Raw genomic sequence first — 19617 nt, 5'->3', positions numbered from 1 at the left:
ATGGAGTACACAGAGACGAGGATGAGGATGAGCCAGCTTTCTGTGGAAGAACAAAACACATTAACACACTCAAGCTCCCTCGGATGAGAGCCGCACTGTTTACTCTCAGTACCAGCATACTCACCTGAGGCAAATTGAGGACTCCGGTGAAGCAGAGAGGATCAAAGAAGGAGCCAGAATATGCCACTTTGGAGCCACAGTGGTGTGGAGTGATGCGCCAGTTGATGCAATCGGATTGCTTAACGTGATGGAGTACACAGAGACGAGGATGAGGATGAGCCAGCTTTCTGTGGAAGAACAAAACACATTAACACACTCAAGCTCCCTCGGATGAGAGCCGCACTGTTTACTCTCAGTACCAGCATACTCACCTGAGGCAAATTGAGGACTCCGGTGAAGCCGAGAGGATCAAAGAAGGAGCCAGAATATGCCACTTTGGAGCCACAGTGGTGTGGAGTGATGCGCCAGTTGATGCAATCGGATTGCTTAACGTGATGGAGTACACAGAGATGAGGATGAGGATGAGCCAGCTTTCTGTGGAAGAACAAAACACATTAACACACTCAAGCTCCCTCGGATGAGAGCTGCACTGTTTACTCTCAGTACCAGCATACTCACCTGAGGCAAATTGAGGACTCCGGGGATGCCGAGAGGATCAAAGAAGGAGCCAGAATATGCCACTTTGGAGCCTGTGGTGTGGAGTGATGCGCCAGTTGATGCAGTGGATTGCTTAACGTGATGGAGTACACAGAGACGAGGACGAGGATGAGGATGAGCCAGCTTTCTGTGGAAGAACAAAACACTTTAACACACTCAAGCTCCCTCGGATGAGAGCCGCACTGTTTACTCTCAGTACCAGCATACTCACCTGAGGCAAATTGAGGACTCCGGTGAAGCCGAGAGGATCAAAGAAGGAGCCAGAATATGCCACTTTGGAGCCTGTGGTGTGGAGTGATGCGCCAGTTGATGCAGTGGATTGCTTAACGTGATGGAGTACACAGAGATGAGGATGAGGATGAGCCAGCTTTCTGTGGAAGAACAAAACACTTTAACACACTCAAGCTCCCTCGGATGAGAGCCGCACTGTTTACTCTCAGTACCAGCATACTCACCTGAGGCAAATTGAGGACTCCGGTGAAGCAGAGAGGATCAAAGAAGGAGCCAGAATATGCCACTTTGGAGCCTGTGGTGTGGAGTGATGCGCCAGTTGATGCAATCGGATTGCTTAACGTGATGGAGTACACAGAGACGAGGATGAGGATGAGCCAGCTTTCTGTGGAAGAACAAAACACATTAACACACTCAAGCTCCCTCGGATGAGAGCCGCACTGTTTACTCTCAGTACCAGCATACTCACCTGAGGCAAATTGAGGACTCCGGTGAAGCCGAGAGGATCAAAGAAGGAGCCAGAATATGCCACTTTGGAGCCACAGTGGTGTGGAGTGATGCGCCAGTTGATGCAATCGGATTGCTTAACGTGATGGAGTACACAGAGATGAGGATGAGGATGAGCCAGCTTTCTGTGGAAGAACAAAACACTTTAACACACTCAAGCTCCCTCGGATGAGAGCCGCACTGTTTACTCTCAGTACCAGCATACTCACCTGAGGCAAATTGAGGACTCCGGTGAAGCAGAGAGGATCAAAGAAGGAGCCAGAATATGCCACTTTGGAGCCTGTGGTGTGGAGTGATGCGCCAGTTGATGCAATCGGATTGCTTAACGTGATGGAGTACACAGAGACGAGGATGAGGATGAGCCAGCTTTCTGTGGAAGAACAAAACACATTAACACACTCAAGCTCCCTCGGATGAGAGCCGCACTGTTTACTCTCAGTACCAGCATACTCACCTGAGGCAAATTGAGGACTCCGGTGAAGCCGAGAGGATCAAAGAAGGAGCCAGAATATGCCACTTTGGAGCCACAGTGGTGTGGAGTGATGCGCCAGTTGATGCAATCGGATTGCTTAACGTGATGGAGTACACAGAGATGAGGATGAGGATGAGCCAGCTTTCTGTGGAAGAACAAAACACATTAACACACTCAAGCTCCCTCGGATGAGAGCTGCACTGTTTACTCTCAGTACCAGCATACTCACCTGAGGCAAATTGAGGACTCCGGGGATGCCGAGAGGATCAAAGAAGGAGCCAGAATATGCCACTTTGGAGCCTGTGGTGTGGAGTGATGCGCCAGTTGATGCAGTGGATTGCTTAACGTGATGGAGTACACAGAGACGAGGACGAGGATGAGGATGAGCCAGCTTTCTGTGGAAGAACAAAACACTTTAACACACTCAAGCTCCCTCGGATGAGAGCCGCACTGTTTACTCTCAGTACCAGCATACTCACCTGAGGCAAATTGAGGACTCCGGTGAAGCCGAGAGGATCAAAGAAGGAGCCAGAATATGCCACTTTGGAGCCTGTGGTGTGGAGTGATGCGCCAGTTGATGCAGTGGATTGCTTAACGTGATGGAGTACACAGAGATGAGGATGAGGATGAGCCAGCTTTCTGTGGAAGAACAAAACACTTTAACACACTCAAGCTCCCTCGGATGAGAGCCGCACTGTTTACTCTCAGTACCAGCATACTCACCTGAGGCAAATTGAGGACTCCGGTGAAGCAGAGAGGATCAAAGAAGGAGCCAGAATATGCCACTTTGGAGCCTGTGGTGTGGAGTGATGCGCCAGTTGATGCAATCGGATTGCTTAACGTGATGGAGTACACAGAGACGAGGATGAGGATGAGCCAGCTTTCTGTGGAAGAACAAAACACATTAACACACTCAAGCTCCCTCGGATGAGAGCCGCACTGTTTACTCTCAGTACCAGCATACTCACCTGAGGCAAATTGAGGACTCCGGTGAAGCCGAGAGGATCAAAGAAGGAGCCAGAATATGCCACTTTGGAGCCACAGTGGTGTGGAGTGATGCGCCAGTTGATGCAATCGGATTGCTTAACGTGATGGAGTACACAGAGATGAGGATGAGGATGAGCCAGCTTTCTGTGGAAGAACAAAACACATTAACACACTCAAGCTCCCTCGGATGAGAGCCGCACTGTTTACTCTCAGTACCAGCATACTCACCTGAGGCAAATTGAGGACTCCGGTGAAGCAGAGAGGATCAAAGAAGGAGCCAGAATATGCCACTTTGGAGCCTGTGGTGTGGAGTGATGCGCCAGTTGATGCAATCGGATTGCTTAACGTGATGGAGTACACAGAGACGAGGATGAGGATGAGCCAGCTTTCTGTGGAAGAACAAAACACATTAACACACTCAAGCTCCCTCGGATGAGAGCCGCACTGTTTACTCTCAGTACCAGCATACTCACCTGAGGCAAATTGAGGACTCCGGTGAAGCCGAGAGGATCAAAGAAGGAGCCAGAATATGCCACTTTGGAGCCACAGTGGTGTGGAGTGATGCGCCAGTTGATGCAATCGGATTGCTTAACGTGATGGAGTACACAGAGATGAGGATGAGGATGAGCCAGCTTTCTGTGGAAGAACAAAACACATTAACACACTCAAGCTCCCTCGGATGAGAGCCGCACTGTTTACTCTCAGTACCAGCATACTCACCTGAGGCAAATTGAGGACTCCGGGGATGCCGAGAGGATCAAAGAAGGAGCCAGAATATGCCACTTTGGAGCCTGTGGTGTGGAGTGATGCGCCAGTTGATGCAGTGGATTGCTTAACGTGATGGAGTACACATAGACGAGGACTAGGATGAGGATGAGCCAGCTTTCTGTGGAAGAACAAAACACTTTAACACACTCAAGCTCCCTCGGATGAGAGCTGCACTGTTTACTCTCAGTACCAGCATACTCACCTGAGGCAAATTGAGGACTCCGGTGAGCCGTGAGGATCAAAGAAGGAGCCAGAATATGCTGCTATGGAGCCTGTGGTGTGGAGTGATGCGCCAGTTGATGCAATCGGATTGCTTAACGTGATGGAGTACACAGAGACGAGGATGAGGATGAGCCAGCTTTCTGTGGAAGAACAAAACACATTAACACACTCAAGCTCCCTCGGATGAGAGCTGCACTGTTTACTCTCAGTACCAGCATACTCACCTGAGGCAAATTGAGGACTCCGGTGAGCCGTGAGGATCAAAGAAGGAGCCAGAATATGCTGCTATGGAGCCTGTGGTGTGGAGTGCCAGGAGTCAGAGGTGCAGTGATGGATGTGACAGATAGTTGTGTCATGTGATTGAGTACATAGAGACGAGGATGAGGATGTGCCAGCTTTAGAAAAAAAAAAGAAAGTAATAAATGTGGACAGATTTTTCAATTAACTTATAGAATTTTAAGTGTTGCACCTTATGTCATGAGGATGCTGTATGATTTGGGGGCCCTTAATTATTATGGTCATCATTTATGATGACCATTCAATAATGGCCCCCAAGTCATAAAGTAAACTGGGGCAGATGTATTAAACTTGGAGAAGTGATTATAGTGCATTAGCCAGTCAGCTCCTGTCATGTAAAACCTGTAATGATTGGATGGTGCATTCATATTTAATGCACTATCACTACTCCAGGCTGTTCCTGATGGTTCTGAACATTCGGACAGGTTACTATTCCCACTTATAGTTCGCGTGGATAGATATTCATGAAAAATGTGAAAAAAATAAAAAATGTGAAAAGCACAGGAAGAATATACAAACTCCACACAATAGGACCAATAGTCCAACAGAGTGCAGTGGGACGGTCATGCAATGGTAGCTTTTTTAAAATATATATTTATTCTATTTTGTCCCCTAAATCTCTTCAACATACAACTTAATGAACTTATAAAATATAAAACCACTTGTGACAGTCTACTCACACCTTAAATGTGGCTGCACAGATTTGTTATATAAAAAGCAAGGTATTTCAGCTAATAAGAAGACTATATATATATATATAATGTTATTTGCATATTCCCTCACACCCCGGTCTGTATGTACCCTCCCCTCACACCCCGGTCTGTATGTACCCTTCCCTCACACCCCGGTCTGTATGTAACCCCCCCCCCCTCACACAAGGTCTATGTATCCCCCAGACCCTGGTCTTTGGGGGATACATAGACCTTGTGTGAGGGTGGGGGGGGTTACATACAGACCGGGGTGTGAGGGGAGGGTACATACAGACCGGGGTGTGAGGGGAGGGTACATACAGACCGGGGTGTGAGGGAATATGCAAATAACATTATATATATATAGTCTTCTTATTAGCTGAAATACCTTGCTTTTTATATAACAAATCTGTGCAGCCACATTTAAGGTGTGAGTAGACTGTCACAAGTGGTTTTTATATTTTATAAGTTCAAGTTGTATGTTGAAGAGATTTAGGGCTCAAAATAGAATAAATATATATTTGAAAAAGCTACCATTGCATGACCCACTGCACTCTGTTGGACTATTGGTCCTATTGTGTGGAGTTTGTATATTCTTCCTGTGCTTTTCAAATTTTTCAAGATTAACTATCCACGCGAACTATAAGTTATAGTTCGCGTGGATAGTTAATCTTGAAAAATGTGAAAAAAATAAAAAATGTGAAAAGCACAGGAAGAATATACAAACTCCACACAATAGGACCAATAGTCCAACAGAGTGCAGTGGGTCATGCAATGGTAGCTTTTTCAAATATATATTTATTCTATTTTGAGCCCTAAATCTCTTCAACATACAACTTGAACTTATAAAATATAAAAACCACTTGTGACAGTCTACTCACACCTTAAATGTGGCTGCACAGATTTGTTATATAAAAAGCAAGGTATTTCAGCTATATAAGAAGACTATATATATATATATATATATATATATATATATATATATATATATAATGTATTCTTATTTGCATATTATGTACCCCCCTCACACCCCGGTCTGTATGTACCCTTCCCTCACACCCCGGTCTGTATGTACCCTCCCCTCACACCCCGGTCTGTATGTACCCTTCCCTCACACCCCGGTCTGTATGTAACCCCCCCCCTCACACAAGGTCTATGTATCCCCCAAAGACCAGGGTCTGGGGGATACATAGACCTTGTGTGAGGGGGGGGGGGGGGGGGGTTACATACAGACCGGGGTGTGAGGGAAGGGTACATGCAGACCGGGGTGTGAGGGGAGGATACATACAGACCGGGGTGTGAGGGAAGGGTACATACAGACCAGGGTGTGAGGGAACACTGGTACAAGGCACAACACTTATCCACAGCTATATATTGTACAAAGCATCTCTCTGAGATGGGAGTACCACTGTTTTATTCTGAAAGAACTGCACTATAAAACACAGATAGTATTGCACTGCAAGTTACCGTTACATTTCTGCTCTATTTCAGTTCGTCATTGTATGGGTTAGAGGGGGCTTCTCCACGTGAAACAAAGAATGATCTATGTACTACCGTACTGAGTACTTACATCACAGAGGGGGAGCGCTGATCACCCAGCCCCACTTGCGGAGCGGTATTAAAGATGGCGGCCGGGTGATCCTCCCTGGCGTCTCCTTTTAAACATTCATCCACACAGGTGGGCTGGGTTTGCCTCGGCGGGAGAGGCAAACCCAGCCCTCCTGTCTCACCAGACCCTGAGCAGACCTATAGAGGACGCTGACAGCTAATGACAGGGCAGGACAAGGCGGACGGGGAGGGGCGGGCCGCGGAGGTCTCCGTCTCGACACATGCACGGAGTCTCAGTGATAATAAAAATGCAGTGCAGTGTGCTTAGTGTGTTTGGCGGCGTGGCGGGGTCCAGCGGGCAGCAAAGTGCGGGGCGGGAGGGCGCAAACAAACGGGCAGGGCGGGATTCAGGGGTCTAAAAAAGGGGCAGGGCGCAGCGCCCTGTGAAAGACACCTAGAGTGAACACTATAGATAGCAACTCCCGAGTTCTGGCAATACCCGGGTGACCTGCCGACTTCTTGGCATGGAATTCCAGGAACACTCGCTGTCTTAACCTAGGAGGCACAAACAAAAGACCTACCGGAAGGTCTGAAGGAGCCTGCTCCTATGCTGTAAGGACTAATGATAAGAGGTCCTGGGCAATGCCCACTTTAATACATGATGGGGACACAATGGGCAATGGCTCCTCGTGGTCTCCTGGATTGGAGCAAAACTCTGCGAGAGCGCATCAGCCTTGATGTTTTTTGACCCAGGGCGATATGTTATCAAAAAATTAAAGCGAACAAAAAACAAAGCCCATCGTGCCTGCCTGGCATTGAGACGCTTCGCTGACTCTAAATATGCCAGATTCTTATGGTCGGTGAGAATTGAGACCACAAACTTAGCCCCCTCAAGCCAGTGTCTCCACTCCTCGAGTGCATCCTTAATAGCCAACAATTCCCGGTTACCCACGTCATAATTCATCTCGGCAGGCGAAAATTTACGGGAAAAGTAAGCACAGGGATGAAGGCAATTATCAGACACTCCCATCTGAGAAAGCACTGCCCCAATACCCATCTCAGAGGCATCTACCTCCACCACAAAAGGACGCTCTGGATCTGGGTGTCGCAGCACCTTGGCCGATACAAATGCCCTTTTGAGACGGGCAAAAGCCGCTTTAGCCTCACAAGACCAGTGAGCAACATCCGCCCCTTTCTTAGTGAGTGCCACCAAGGGCGCCACTATAGACGAAAATCCAGCGATAAATCGTCTATAAAAATTTGCAAAGCCCAGGAAACGCTGAAGCGCCTTCAAACTAGTGGGCTGCACCCAATCCAGGACTGCCTGTACCTTGGAACCCTCCATTTGGAAACCTTCTGGGGAGATAATATATCCTAGAAATGCGATTTGCTGAACTTCAAATTCGCACTTCTCCAGCTTCGCCCCAAGCCGGTGGTCTCTAAGTTTCTGGAGGACTAAGCGTACATGCTTCCGATGTTCCTCCAGGGAATGGGAGAAGATTAGGATGTCATCTAAGTATACAACTAAGAATCTATCCAAATATTCCCTGAGCACATCATTCATGAAATCCTGGAAGACTGCCGGGGCATTACAGAGCCCAAAAGGCATCACCAAATATTCATAATGCCCTGAGTGGGTATTAAAGGCAGTCTTCCATTCATCCCCCTCTCTTATTCGGATTAGATTGTACGCACCGCGTAGGTCAATCTTAGAAAAAATGGTGGCAGTACGAAGCTGGTCAAACAAGACCGAAATGAGAGGCAGTGGGTATGAGTTTTTAATCGTGATACGGTTCAATTCCCTGAAGTTGATGCAGGGTCGCAACGAACCGTCCTTTTTACCCACGAAGAAGAACCCCGACCCAACTGGAGACTGTGAAGGTCTGATAAATCCCTTAGCCAAGTTCTCCTGAATGTACTCTGCCATAGCATGAGTCTCAGGACGTGACAGGGAGTACAACCTGCTCTTGGGAAGCTTAGCATTTGGCAACAAATCAATGGCACAGTCATAGGGGCGATGGGGAGGTAGTACCTCTGCAACTTTTTTGGAGAACACGTCCGCAAAATCTGCATAACACCCTGGCAATCCTGGCAAACTTAGCTGCGAGAGCCTGACTGGGAGGCTCAAGCAACTCCTGAAACAATCAGTACCCCAACTAAGAATCTCCCCAGAGACCCAGTCAAATTGAGGATTGTGGGCCCTTAACCAGGGTAACCCCAACACCAATGGGGCAAAAGTACAGACAGTCACATAAAAGGACAATTTTTCAGAGTGTGTGGCTCCAATAAACAAAGACATCTGGCTAGTGCAAGAGGTAATTTTACCTTGGGATAATGGTTCCCCGTTTAACCCACAAATCTCAATTTCCGATGCCAAGGGTACTAAGGGAACAGAGTGTTTCAGGGCGAATTGGCGGTCCATAAAAACTCCGTCGGCCCCACTGTCCACAAAGGCCTCAGTCTTGACAGTTTGACCGAGGATCTTCAAGGTCACCGGAATGATAAAAGTCTTCTTGGGAAATTCTGACTTCTGGCCTGACAGGATATTTCCCATCACCCTCAGGCCCTGAAGTTTTCCGGCTTTTCTGGGCATGATACTACCACATGACCTTTATTCCCACAGTACAAACACAACCCCTGCTGTCTCCTCCGCGTCTTCTCACGCGAGGAGAGGCGGGTAGCCCCAATCTGCATAGGCTCCTCAGAAAATTCCTCAGAGTCTGAGGTTCCCTTGGGAAAGAAAGAAACCTCAGTCTCCCTTTCAAGCCTACACTCTCTCAGCCGTCTATCCACCCGGATGGATAACTGCATGAGCTGATCCAAGCTATCAGGCAAGGGATATTGTACCAGTTGGTCCTTTATCTGGTTAGAAAGACCTCTTCGGTACTGGTGTCTCCGGGCTGGGTCATTCCACTGGGTATCATGAGCCAACCTCCGAAACTCCGTACAGTAAACCTCAACTGGCCTTCGCCCTTGCTTAAGGATCGAAATTTGAGCCTCGGCTGAGGCCGTCTTGTCAGGGTCATCATACAACATGCCCAGTGCCGTAAAAAAAGCATCAACACTTTTAAGCGACGGACAGTCAGGCTGCAACCCATATGCCCAGACCTGTGGGTCTCCTTGTAGCAAGGAAATCACTATGCCCACCCGCTGAATCTCCGACCCAGAAGACTGAGGCCTAAGCCGGAAGTATAGCTTGCAGCTCTCCTTGAAACAAAAGAACTGCGAGCGATCTCCAGAAAAACGATCCAGGAGTTTTACTTTCGGCTCCTTAACCCCTGAAGGTGCTGCTGCTGCTGCGGGAGCTCCGCCAGCGGCCTGGGAGGTGTGCATTTTAATGGACAAATCATTAAATTGTCGAGTCAGGACCTGCACCTGATCGACCACCTGTTGCAACGTATTTAGAGGGGTATGCTCCATATTCCCACAAAATTTCAACAGGAGTATTAGGCTGCTGAATATGTTATGCACACCAGTGCCTGCAGGAATGTACTGGTGTCAGAACTGTTATGCACTCCAGTGCCTGCAGGAATGTACTGGTGTTTGAACTGTTATGCACACCAGTGCCTGCAGGAATGTACTGGTGTCTGAACGGATAGGTATGCAAAACAAATGAACTCACAGACAGACTGGGACATATGACATTACGTACACAGAAGGTGATAGGGTAACAAAATACACACAAAGTGAACAGAGAAGCCCAGAGGCTAAGGAACTGGGTGTCTCCCTAGTATTAGTAATGCTCAGATGGGAAAAGCAAGATGTTGTGTTTTAATACGTAGAGAACCCGAAATGCTGTTGCTAAGGGCAACAGCAAAACCCTAAAGGGTTACCAAGTTCACAGAGTAGTAAAAGAACCCCAGCAAGCTAAACGACTGACTCCAGTCTTACTGCTAGGTCTGGATTGGCAGAGTGCAGTACCAAATCCCCAGGCCTATTTGCAGTAAGCAACAACAAATACAAAGCTACACAGTACTGGCTAACTTTCAGGAACTGACTAACCAACAAAGATTCAGCAGCATCTGCTTAACCTGAGAAGAGGCCTTATAAAGCAGTGCTGTCCACGCCCCACTCAGACCTCACAGACTGTAAGCACAAAATCCAGCACCGGATCCCCTGCCGTGCAAAGAGCCTGTAACCACTGCACAGCAAAAGACCCGAACCGGAGTATCAGCTGCGCTCAGGTTACTCCGCTAGCACTTGTCTCCCGGTTGCCATGACGACGTGGCAGCACAGGGCAGGAAACCCTAACAAGAATAAAGAAAAGAGAAGAAAGAAGAGAAAGAAGAACAGAGAAAATGAAAGATGGTAATGTAGCTAGCCAAGTTTTACGGGTAAAGATATGCGTGAGGTTGGCAATCCACGGTTACACAGATTTATTGGCAACAAAATGACCAAATTGTGACATAAATGAAATTCAAGAATCATATAAGAAACTGTGGGGTATATTTACTAAGGTCCCGATTTTGACCGAGATGGTGTTTTTTCTTCAAAGTGTCATCTCGGGAATATACTAAACTCAAATCACGGCAGTGATGAGGGCATTCGTATTTTTATTATGGCTGTGTAGTAAAAATACGAATGAATACACCATCGGTCAAATACGCCTGTTATTTGGTAGAACTCGGTAATTTACTAAAATTTGTATTTCACAAACACTGCCGGCAATAGCCAAACACTGCTGTGAAAAAATACCAATCTTAAAAAAAAAAGCAGTTTTAAAACAGACCTGCTTTTTTTTACCGTGTTCTGATAGTCATGCACGGATCCGTGATATCCATGCATGGTTATCAGTGGGAATGGGTGGGAAATGATGGAAAATTAGAAAACAAAAATGCGTGGGGTCCCCACTCCTAAGCAAAACCAGCCTCGGGCTCTTTGAGCCAATTCTGGTTGAAAAAATATGAGGAAAAAAATGACTGGGGCTCCCCCATATTTAATCAACCAGACCGGGCTCTGCGCCTGGTCCTGGTGCAAAAAATACGGGTGATAAAAAGTGTTGGGGTCCCCCGTATTTTTTGAACCAGCACCGGGCTACACTAGCCAGGTACATAATGCCAGAGCCAGGGGACACTTTTATTGTGGTCCTGGCGTCCCTGGCATTACATCCCCAACTAGTCACCCCTGGCCGGGGTACCCTGGAGGAGTGGGAACCCCTTAAATCAAGGGTTCCACTCCCTCCAGCCACCCAAGGGCCAGGGGTGAAGCCCGAGGCTGTCCCCCCCATCCAAGTGCGGCGGATGGGGGGCTGATAGCCAAGTGTAAAAATTCAGAATATTGTTTTTAGTAGCAGTACTACAAGTCCCTGCAAGCCTCACCCGCAAGCTGGTACTTGGAAAACCACAAGAACCAGCATGTGGTGTAAAACCCGGGCCCGCTGGTACCTGTAGTACTACTACTAAAAAAATACCCAACAAAAAACAGGACACACACACCGTGACAGTAAAAGTTTATTACATACATGCACACCTCCATACATACATACTTACCTATGTTCAGATGTCGACTCGGCCCACGTCTCGTCGTCGATTCCAGGGTACCTGAAAATAAAATTATACTCACCTAAATCCAGTGTGTCATGTCCTTTTGTAATAATCCACGTACTTGGCAAAAAAACAAACCGCATACCCGATCCACGCACTGAAAGGGGTCCCATGTTTACACATGGGACCCCTTTCCCCGACTGCCAGGACCCCCCCTGACTCCTGTTAAAGAGGGTCCCTTCAGCCAATCAGGGAGCGCCACATCGTGGCACTCTCCTGATTGGCTGTGTGCTCCTGTAGTGTCAGTGAGGCTGTGCAAGGCAGAGATACAATGTAGCGCCTATGCGCTCCATTGTATCCAGTGGTGGGAACTTTGCGGTCAGTGTTGAGGTTACTCATATTTTCCTCATATTTTTTCAACCAGGACCGGTTCAAAGAGCCCGAGGCTGGTTTTGCTAAGGAGGGGGCACCCCACGCATATTTTTTTCCTACTTTAAACTATTTTTAATTTTTTTAAAGATGCACAATGAAACCCTGTACGGATCTCACAGATCCGTCCGAGTTTCATTGTGTTAATGTCGGCAGTGTTTTACTATTCACTCCCGTAAAACACTGCCAAAAAATACAAATGACATCGACATCGGAAAACACGAAAATGTAAAATACGACAGCTTAGTAAATTAGTCGGAAAAAATTCAAAAAGTTGCAGTTTCACACACTCAATGTAATTTGTGTTTGAACTTTAACCTCATTCTGAAAATTACGAATTTTAGTAAATATACCCCTGTATGTTGAAAATCTGCACCATGGATGCACCTGGTTGATAAATGAGACAGCTCCTATAATTGGGAGGCGATATATTTACTGAAAACAGAGGCTTATCCTGCCGCAGAGACATTCTGGTATATCACTCAAAAAACTAATCGTCCGAGTGCAGAAGAAGAAAACACTTATTTCTTACAGCTGAATTGCTGTTTACCAGCAAGGGTTAAGTGATAATAATAAGATTATAGGTGGACCTTTGTCCTGGAGTATGTGATGATCAGCTGTTGTATTACATGTCTGTTATACCAGAGAGTGAATGGTAACCTGTGAGATACTAATCATACCCAAATAGAAACATTCACATTGTACGACTTCTCAGTATCTACTAATTACTCAAATGTTAAATCAGCAACTTCGGAAATTACACTTAAAAGTAATCATATAGAGTACAATCAAAAAAGTCCAAATGGGCGCTTACTGGACCGGGGAACCCCTGGAGTGGGTATGGGCTGCGCAGTCCCAATACCCAAGTGGACCAAATGGACCGTTTCACCTCAAGTGGGCTTGTTCTTTTTTCTTTTTCCTTTTTGCTATGCATTTTACTGACTCTGGGAACACCACCGACATTTGAAATCAACACACCATGTGTAAATTGGTAATATAGTCGGTTAGGGACTAATATCCATCAAAGGTTATAGTCTTATGTTTCAACCTGTTGCAGAACTACCCACTTTGTAGTCACTGTGACACCCCCAGATCCCCTCACCTCCCCAGTCATGTCCCTGTATTAATACTATAGATATAAGTGATGTAACTGTGACACTCCCAGATCCCCTCACCTACCCAGTCATGTCCCTGTATTATTACTATAGATATAAGTGATGTCACTATGATGCTTCCAGATCCCCTCACCTCCCCAGTCATGTCCCTGTATTATTACTATAGATATTAGTGATGTCACTGTGACACTCCCAGATCCCCTCACCTCCCCAGTCATGTCCCTTTATTATTACTATAGATACAAGTGACATCACAGTGATACTCCCAGATCCCCTCACCTCCCCAGTCATGTCACTGTAATGATACGATCATACTGTAAATCTTGCATGCTAATGTTTCAACAATAAATGGATACAAAGTATTTAGAAGAAACAATAATGGTGAATTTTATCAGTTAAAGAAAACAATTTAGTATTATCTTTTATTTATATGGTGCCATATGGGATCTGCAGCGCCCCTTACACAGTACATAAACAAATGAGCAGAAAACACAGTGTGAGACAATATGGGACAAATACAAGGTTTATACAGAAAACCAGGGGTTAGGTGCCATCAAAGGGAGTATGGAGTATAAGATAGTGTAAGTAATATTGTTCACTCTAGGATTTGTGCAGGGCGCCGGACTGTGAGAGGCAGAAGTGTGTGCGCTGAAAAAGGGGTGTGCCCATGCAAAATAAAGGGTGTGGTCATTTCACGTAATAAAAGTGGGCGGTTCAGCCCACAGACGTTAAAAAGGGGCGTAAGCGGCTGGCGGCATCACTGTTTGGGGCATGCCCAGCACCTATGGAGGTGCTGGGCTTTCCCCAAGCTCTCTTACAGCGCGAATGGATGCCGCGCGCATGCGCATGGCATCTTTACAAACTGGGAGGGCAGGAAGCGGGTGGCTGTTCTAGCAGGGCGCCGCAGAAATTGCAGGGCGGATTTTGCCCTTAAAAAAAATCGGGCAGGGCGCTGCACCCTGCTAAAACAGCTTAGCGTGAACACTAAGTAAGAGAAGGCAAGGCACATGATGGAGAAGGCCCTGCTCTTGCGAGCTTACAATCTAAAAGGTGAAGGGCTAACACACCAGGGTGACATAGAAGGGGTAGACTGTGAGCGTGGACAAGAGGGTTAGGAGGATAGTTGGCTGGGGTTGGTGAAGAAGTGGGTCTTGAGAGCTCAATTGAAGTTTTGTAGAGAGTCGGATGGGGAGAGGTAGGGAATTCCAGAGATAGGGAGCAGCACGTGAGAAATCTTGTAGGTAGGAGTGGGAGGAGGTAATCAGTTGGCAGGAGAGGCGGCGTGCATTAGCAGAGCGAAGAGGGCGGGTGGTGGTGTAAAGAGAGATAAGGTCAGAGATGTAAATGGGAGAGGAGTGGGTGAGTGCTTTGTAAGTGAGTGTGAGAAGTTTGAATTGGATTCTGAAGGGGAAGGAGAGTGTCGAAGTCGAATATATTACAGCCATACACATCACGTACAAACTTCACACAGATGGCCTTCGTGCGGGTACTTGTTCCACTGTGCGTGCGCATACTCGCAAGTTGCGTATGATCACTCCCGCGATCGTGCGTGTTAGCGCGTGGTATGAGTATTTATGGTAGCATATGCATTTGCATGGAAAAGCCTCAAAGACATATTCTATATTTAAGTCACATAGCACAGAATTTACACATAGCCTACATGCACCCCACCAGCGAGTTTCATTTATGTAAAAGGTAAAACAACAGAGGGATTTGACTTTAGAGGATATGAGGGGACAGAATTAGGTTAGGAGGTGGTGTTTGGTATCCATCTGTAAGGTATATTAAGAGCAATATTCCGATAGCAGTTTGCAGAAGGTAGCATGCTCCTGCGCATAATTATGCGCAGGAACAGAATATTAATATCTTACTGTACACATGATATTCGGCGGGAACCCACTGGAGAACAACTGTAACTGCACCCGGACCAGGCATCGCCCACCTATTCAAACCGACCTATGACCCCTCCTGTACTGTAAATGACCATCCCAGTGACCTATAGGTGAAGAGATTACAGTTTCCATTGTATCATGTTTTGGACAAATGTATAAAAACCCAGCTGCATGGCCGGCCACACACATTCTCTGAAGGTCATCTATCTTGATTGATTGAGGACCGGGTGGAGCTGGCGAACAAACGTATGTACCATTGATTGTAGCCTCTTCTCTCATTGTGTTTGTATTATTGTTGTAACCCCCTGCTAGTAAATAACCGTTGGTGGGTCGGACCCCAACATATTTTAAATACAATTGGTGTCGTGTTCCTTTCCTGCTAAAGGTTTAAAGTGTATCTCAGCCACTCGGGCTGCTGCATTGTGCTCACAGCATGTAGGCTTGTGTACACAAAGTGTGTACTTATTACGCCCGTTCGGCATGAGTACGCATAGTGCATACACGGTGCTAGCTTGTGTACGTAAGGTGCGTAAACAGTACAGAGGTTAAGGATTATATTCAGCGGCCACAGCGGCTGGAACTTTATTGAAATCAGGTGTTGCTTTTTCGTCCTGTAAGTTAATCAGCTTTAACAGGAGCCAGTGAAGGGCTTGTAGGAGAGGGGAGGTGGACGTAGTACATTTGGTGAGGAAGATGAGCCAGGCAGCAGCATTGAGGGTAGATTGGAGTGGAGATATGTATGTGTTAGGGCTGCCAGTCAGGAGGAGAGTACAGGAGAGGGAGGAGGGAAGGATTACACCAAGACAGCGCACTTGGCGGCTAGAGAAGATAGTAGTGCCATCAGTAGATAATGACATTGTGGGAGGTAAGGTTATGCGGGAGGGAGGGAAGATGATCAGCTCGGTCTTAGACATGTTAGGTGTAATAAAGCGCTGGGACATCCAAACAGAGACAGCAGAGAGACAGTTGAATATACGAGTGAGGAGAGCAAGAGAGAGGTCCGGAGACAGGAAAGATAGATTTCAGTGTCATCAGCATAGAGATGATATTAGAAATCAAAATAATGAATGAGCTTACCTAGTGAGGACGTATAGAGAGAAAAGAAGAGGTCCAAGAACAGAACCTTGGGGGACATCTACAGTTAGTGGAAGTGGGGGGAGGTGGAGTCATGAGAGGAGACAGAGAAGTAACGGCCAGACAGATAGGAAGAGAGAGCAGTATCACGCAGACCAATGGAGTGAAGGATTTGCAGTAGGAGAGAGTGGTCCACAGTGTCAAAAGCAGCAGAGAGATCAAGAAGAATAAGTAGAGAGTAGGATTTAGCAGCATGGAGGTCATTGCAGACCTTTGTAAGGGCAGTTCACTGAAGTGGGGAGGACGGAAGCCAGACTGGAATGGGTCAAGCAGTGAGTGTGAGGAAAGAAAGGAATATTATAACACAGGCCGCTCCCCCTGTAGAGTAGGATGCCACAGGCTGCTCCTCCCATCTATTATGACAACACAGTCCACTCCCCCTGTATACTATGACAACACAGGATGCTACCCCTGTATATTATGACAACACAGTCCACTTCCCCTGTATATTATGACAACACAGTCCACTCCCCCTGTATGCTATGACAGCACAGGAAGCTACCCCTGTATATTATGACAACACAGTCCACTTCCCCTGTATATTATGACAACACAGTCCACTCCCCCTGTATGCTATGACAGCACAGGAAGCTACCCCTGTATATTATGACAACACAGTCCACTTCCCCTGTATATTATGACAACACAGTCCACTCCCCCTGTATATTATGACAACACAGTCCACTCCCCCTGTATACTATGACAACACAGGATGCTACCCCTGTATATTATGACAACACAGTCCACTTCCCCTGTATATTATGACAACACAGGATGCTACCCCTGTATATTATGACAACACAGTCCACTCCCCCTGTATACTATGACAACACAGGATGCTCCCCCTGTATATTATGACAACACAGGCCACTCCCCCTGTATATTATGACAACACAGGATGCTACCCCTGTATACTATGACAGCACAGGTCGCTCTCCCTGTATATTATGACAACACAGGCCACTCCCCCTGTATATTATGACAACACAGGCCACTCCCCCTGTATATTATGACAACACAGGCCGCTCCTCCTGTTTATTATGACAACACAGGCCGCTACCCCTGTATATTATGACAGCACAGGATGCTACCCCTGTATATTATGACAACACAGGATGCTACCACTGTATATTATGACAACACAGGATGCTACCCCTGTATATTATGACAACACAGGATGCTACCCCTGTATATTATGACAACACAGGATGCTACCCCTGTATATTATGACAACACAGGATGCTACCCCTGTATATTATGACAGCACAGGATGCTACCCCTGTATATTATGACAGCACAGGATGCTACCCCTGTATATTATGACAACACAGGATGCTACCCCTGTATATTATGACAACACAGGATGCTACCCCTGTATATTATGACAACACAGGATGCTACCCCTGTATATTATGACAACACAGGATGCTACCCCTGTATATTATGACAACACAGCCGGCTCCCCCTGTATATTATGACAACACAGGATGCTACCCCTGTATATTATGACAACACAGGATGCTACCCCTGTATATTATGACAACACAGGATGCTACCCCTGTATATTATGACAACACAGGATGCTACCCCTGTATATTATGACAACACAGCCGGCTCCCCCTGTATACTATGACAACACAGGATGCTACCCCTGTATATTATGAAAACACAGGCCGCTCCCTCTGTATATTATGACAGCACAGGATGCTACCCCTGTATATTATGAAAACACAGGCCACTCCCCCTGTATATTATGACAACACAGGATGCTACCCCTGTATATTATGACAACACAGGATGCTCCCCCTGTATATTATGACAACACAGGATGCTCCCCCTGTATATTATGACAACACAGGATGCTCCCCCTGTATATTATGACAACACAGGATGCTACCCCTGTATATTATGACAACACAGGATGCTATCCCTGTATATTATGACAACACAGGCCGCTCCTTCTGTATATTATGACAGCACAGGCTGCTCCCCTTGTATACTATGACAACACAGGATGCTACCCCTGTATATTATGATCGCACAGGATGCTACCCCTGTATACTATGACAGCACAGGATGCTATCCCTGTATATTATAACAACACAGGCCGCTCCCTCTGTATATTATGACAACACAGGCTGCTCCCCTTGTATACTATGACAACACAGGATGCTACCCCTGTATATTATGATCGCACAGGATGCTACCCCTATATACTATGACAACACAGGATGCTATCCCTGTATATTATAACAACACAGGCCGCTCCCTCTGTATATTATGACAACACAGGATGCTACCCCTGTATATTATGACAACACAGGTCGCTCCCCCTGTATATTATGACAGCACAGGATGCTACCCCTGTATATTATGACAACATAGGCCGCTCCTCCTGTATACTATGATAGCACAGGTCGCTCTCCCTGTATACTATGACAACATAGGCCGCTCCCCCTGTATACTATGACAACACAGGATGCTACCCCTGTATATTATGACAACGCAGGCCGCTCCTTCTGTATAGAAAGACATGCCGCTCACCCTATATAATAATACTAACACGACACCACAGGCAGCTCCCCATGTATAGAAGGGCAACACAGTTCGCTCCCCCTGTAGAGTAGGACAACACATAGCGCTCCCCTGTATAGTACAATGCCATTATATGTATAGAATAACGGTAACGGCGGGGTCTGCACCACCTGTATTACGGTAACGGCGGGGTCTGCGCCACCTGTATTACGGTAAGGGTGGGGTATGCTCCACCGGTATTACGGTAACGGCGGGCTCTGCGCCACCTGTATTACGGTAACGGCGGGCTCTGCGCCACCTGTATTACGGTAACGGCGGGCTCTGCGCCACCGGTATTACGGTAACGGCGGAGTCTGCGCCACCTGTATTACGGTAACGGCGGGGTCTGCGCCACTTCTATTACGGTAACGGCGGGGTCTGCGCCACCTGTATTACGGTAACGGCGGGGTCTGCGCCACCTGTATTACGGTAACAGCAGGGTCTGCGTCACCTGTATTATGGTAACGGCGGGGTCTGCACCACCTGTATTAGGGTAACGGCGGGGTCTGCGCCACCTGTATTACGGTAATAGGACACTAGAGTGTCAGCCACCTGTACAGGGATAATGCAGCACCAGAGGCTGCTCCAGCTGCACTATAACAAGGCACCAGA

At 46.9% G+C, this 19617-nt stretch overlaps 1 protein-coding gene across 1 annotated transcript in view; it reads left to right on the top strand.

Annotated features, from left to right (window-relative positions):
- The window catches only part of LOC134984639 (uncharacterized), a 452661-nt gene that overhangs the window by 108932 nt on the left and 324112 nt on the right, over window positions 1-19617 (top strand). The gene's annotated exons all lie outside the window — the stretch shown is intronic.

This window comes from Pseudophryne corroboree (assembly GCF_028390025.1).
Source record: "Pseudophryne corroboree isolate aPseCor3 chromosome 3 unlocalized genomic scaffold, aPseCor3.hap2 SUPER_3_unloc_7, whole genome shotgun sequence".
In the NCBI taxonomy this organism is placed as follows: Eukaryota; Metazoa; Chordata; class Amphibia; order Anura; family Myobatrachidae; genus Pseudophryne; species Pseudophryne corroboree.
This window is presented reverse-complemented; position numbering and strand designations above follow the sequence as displayed.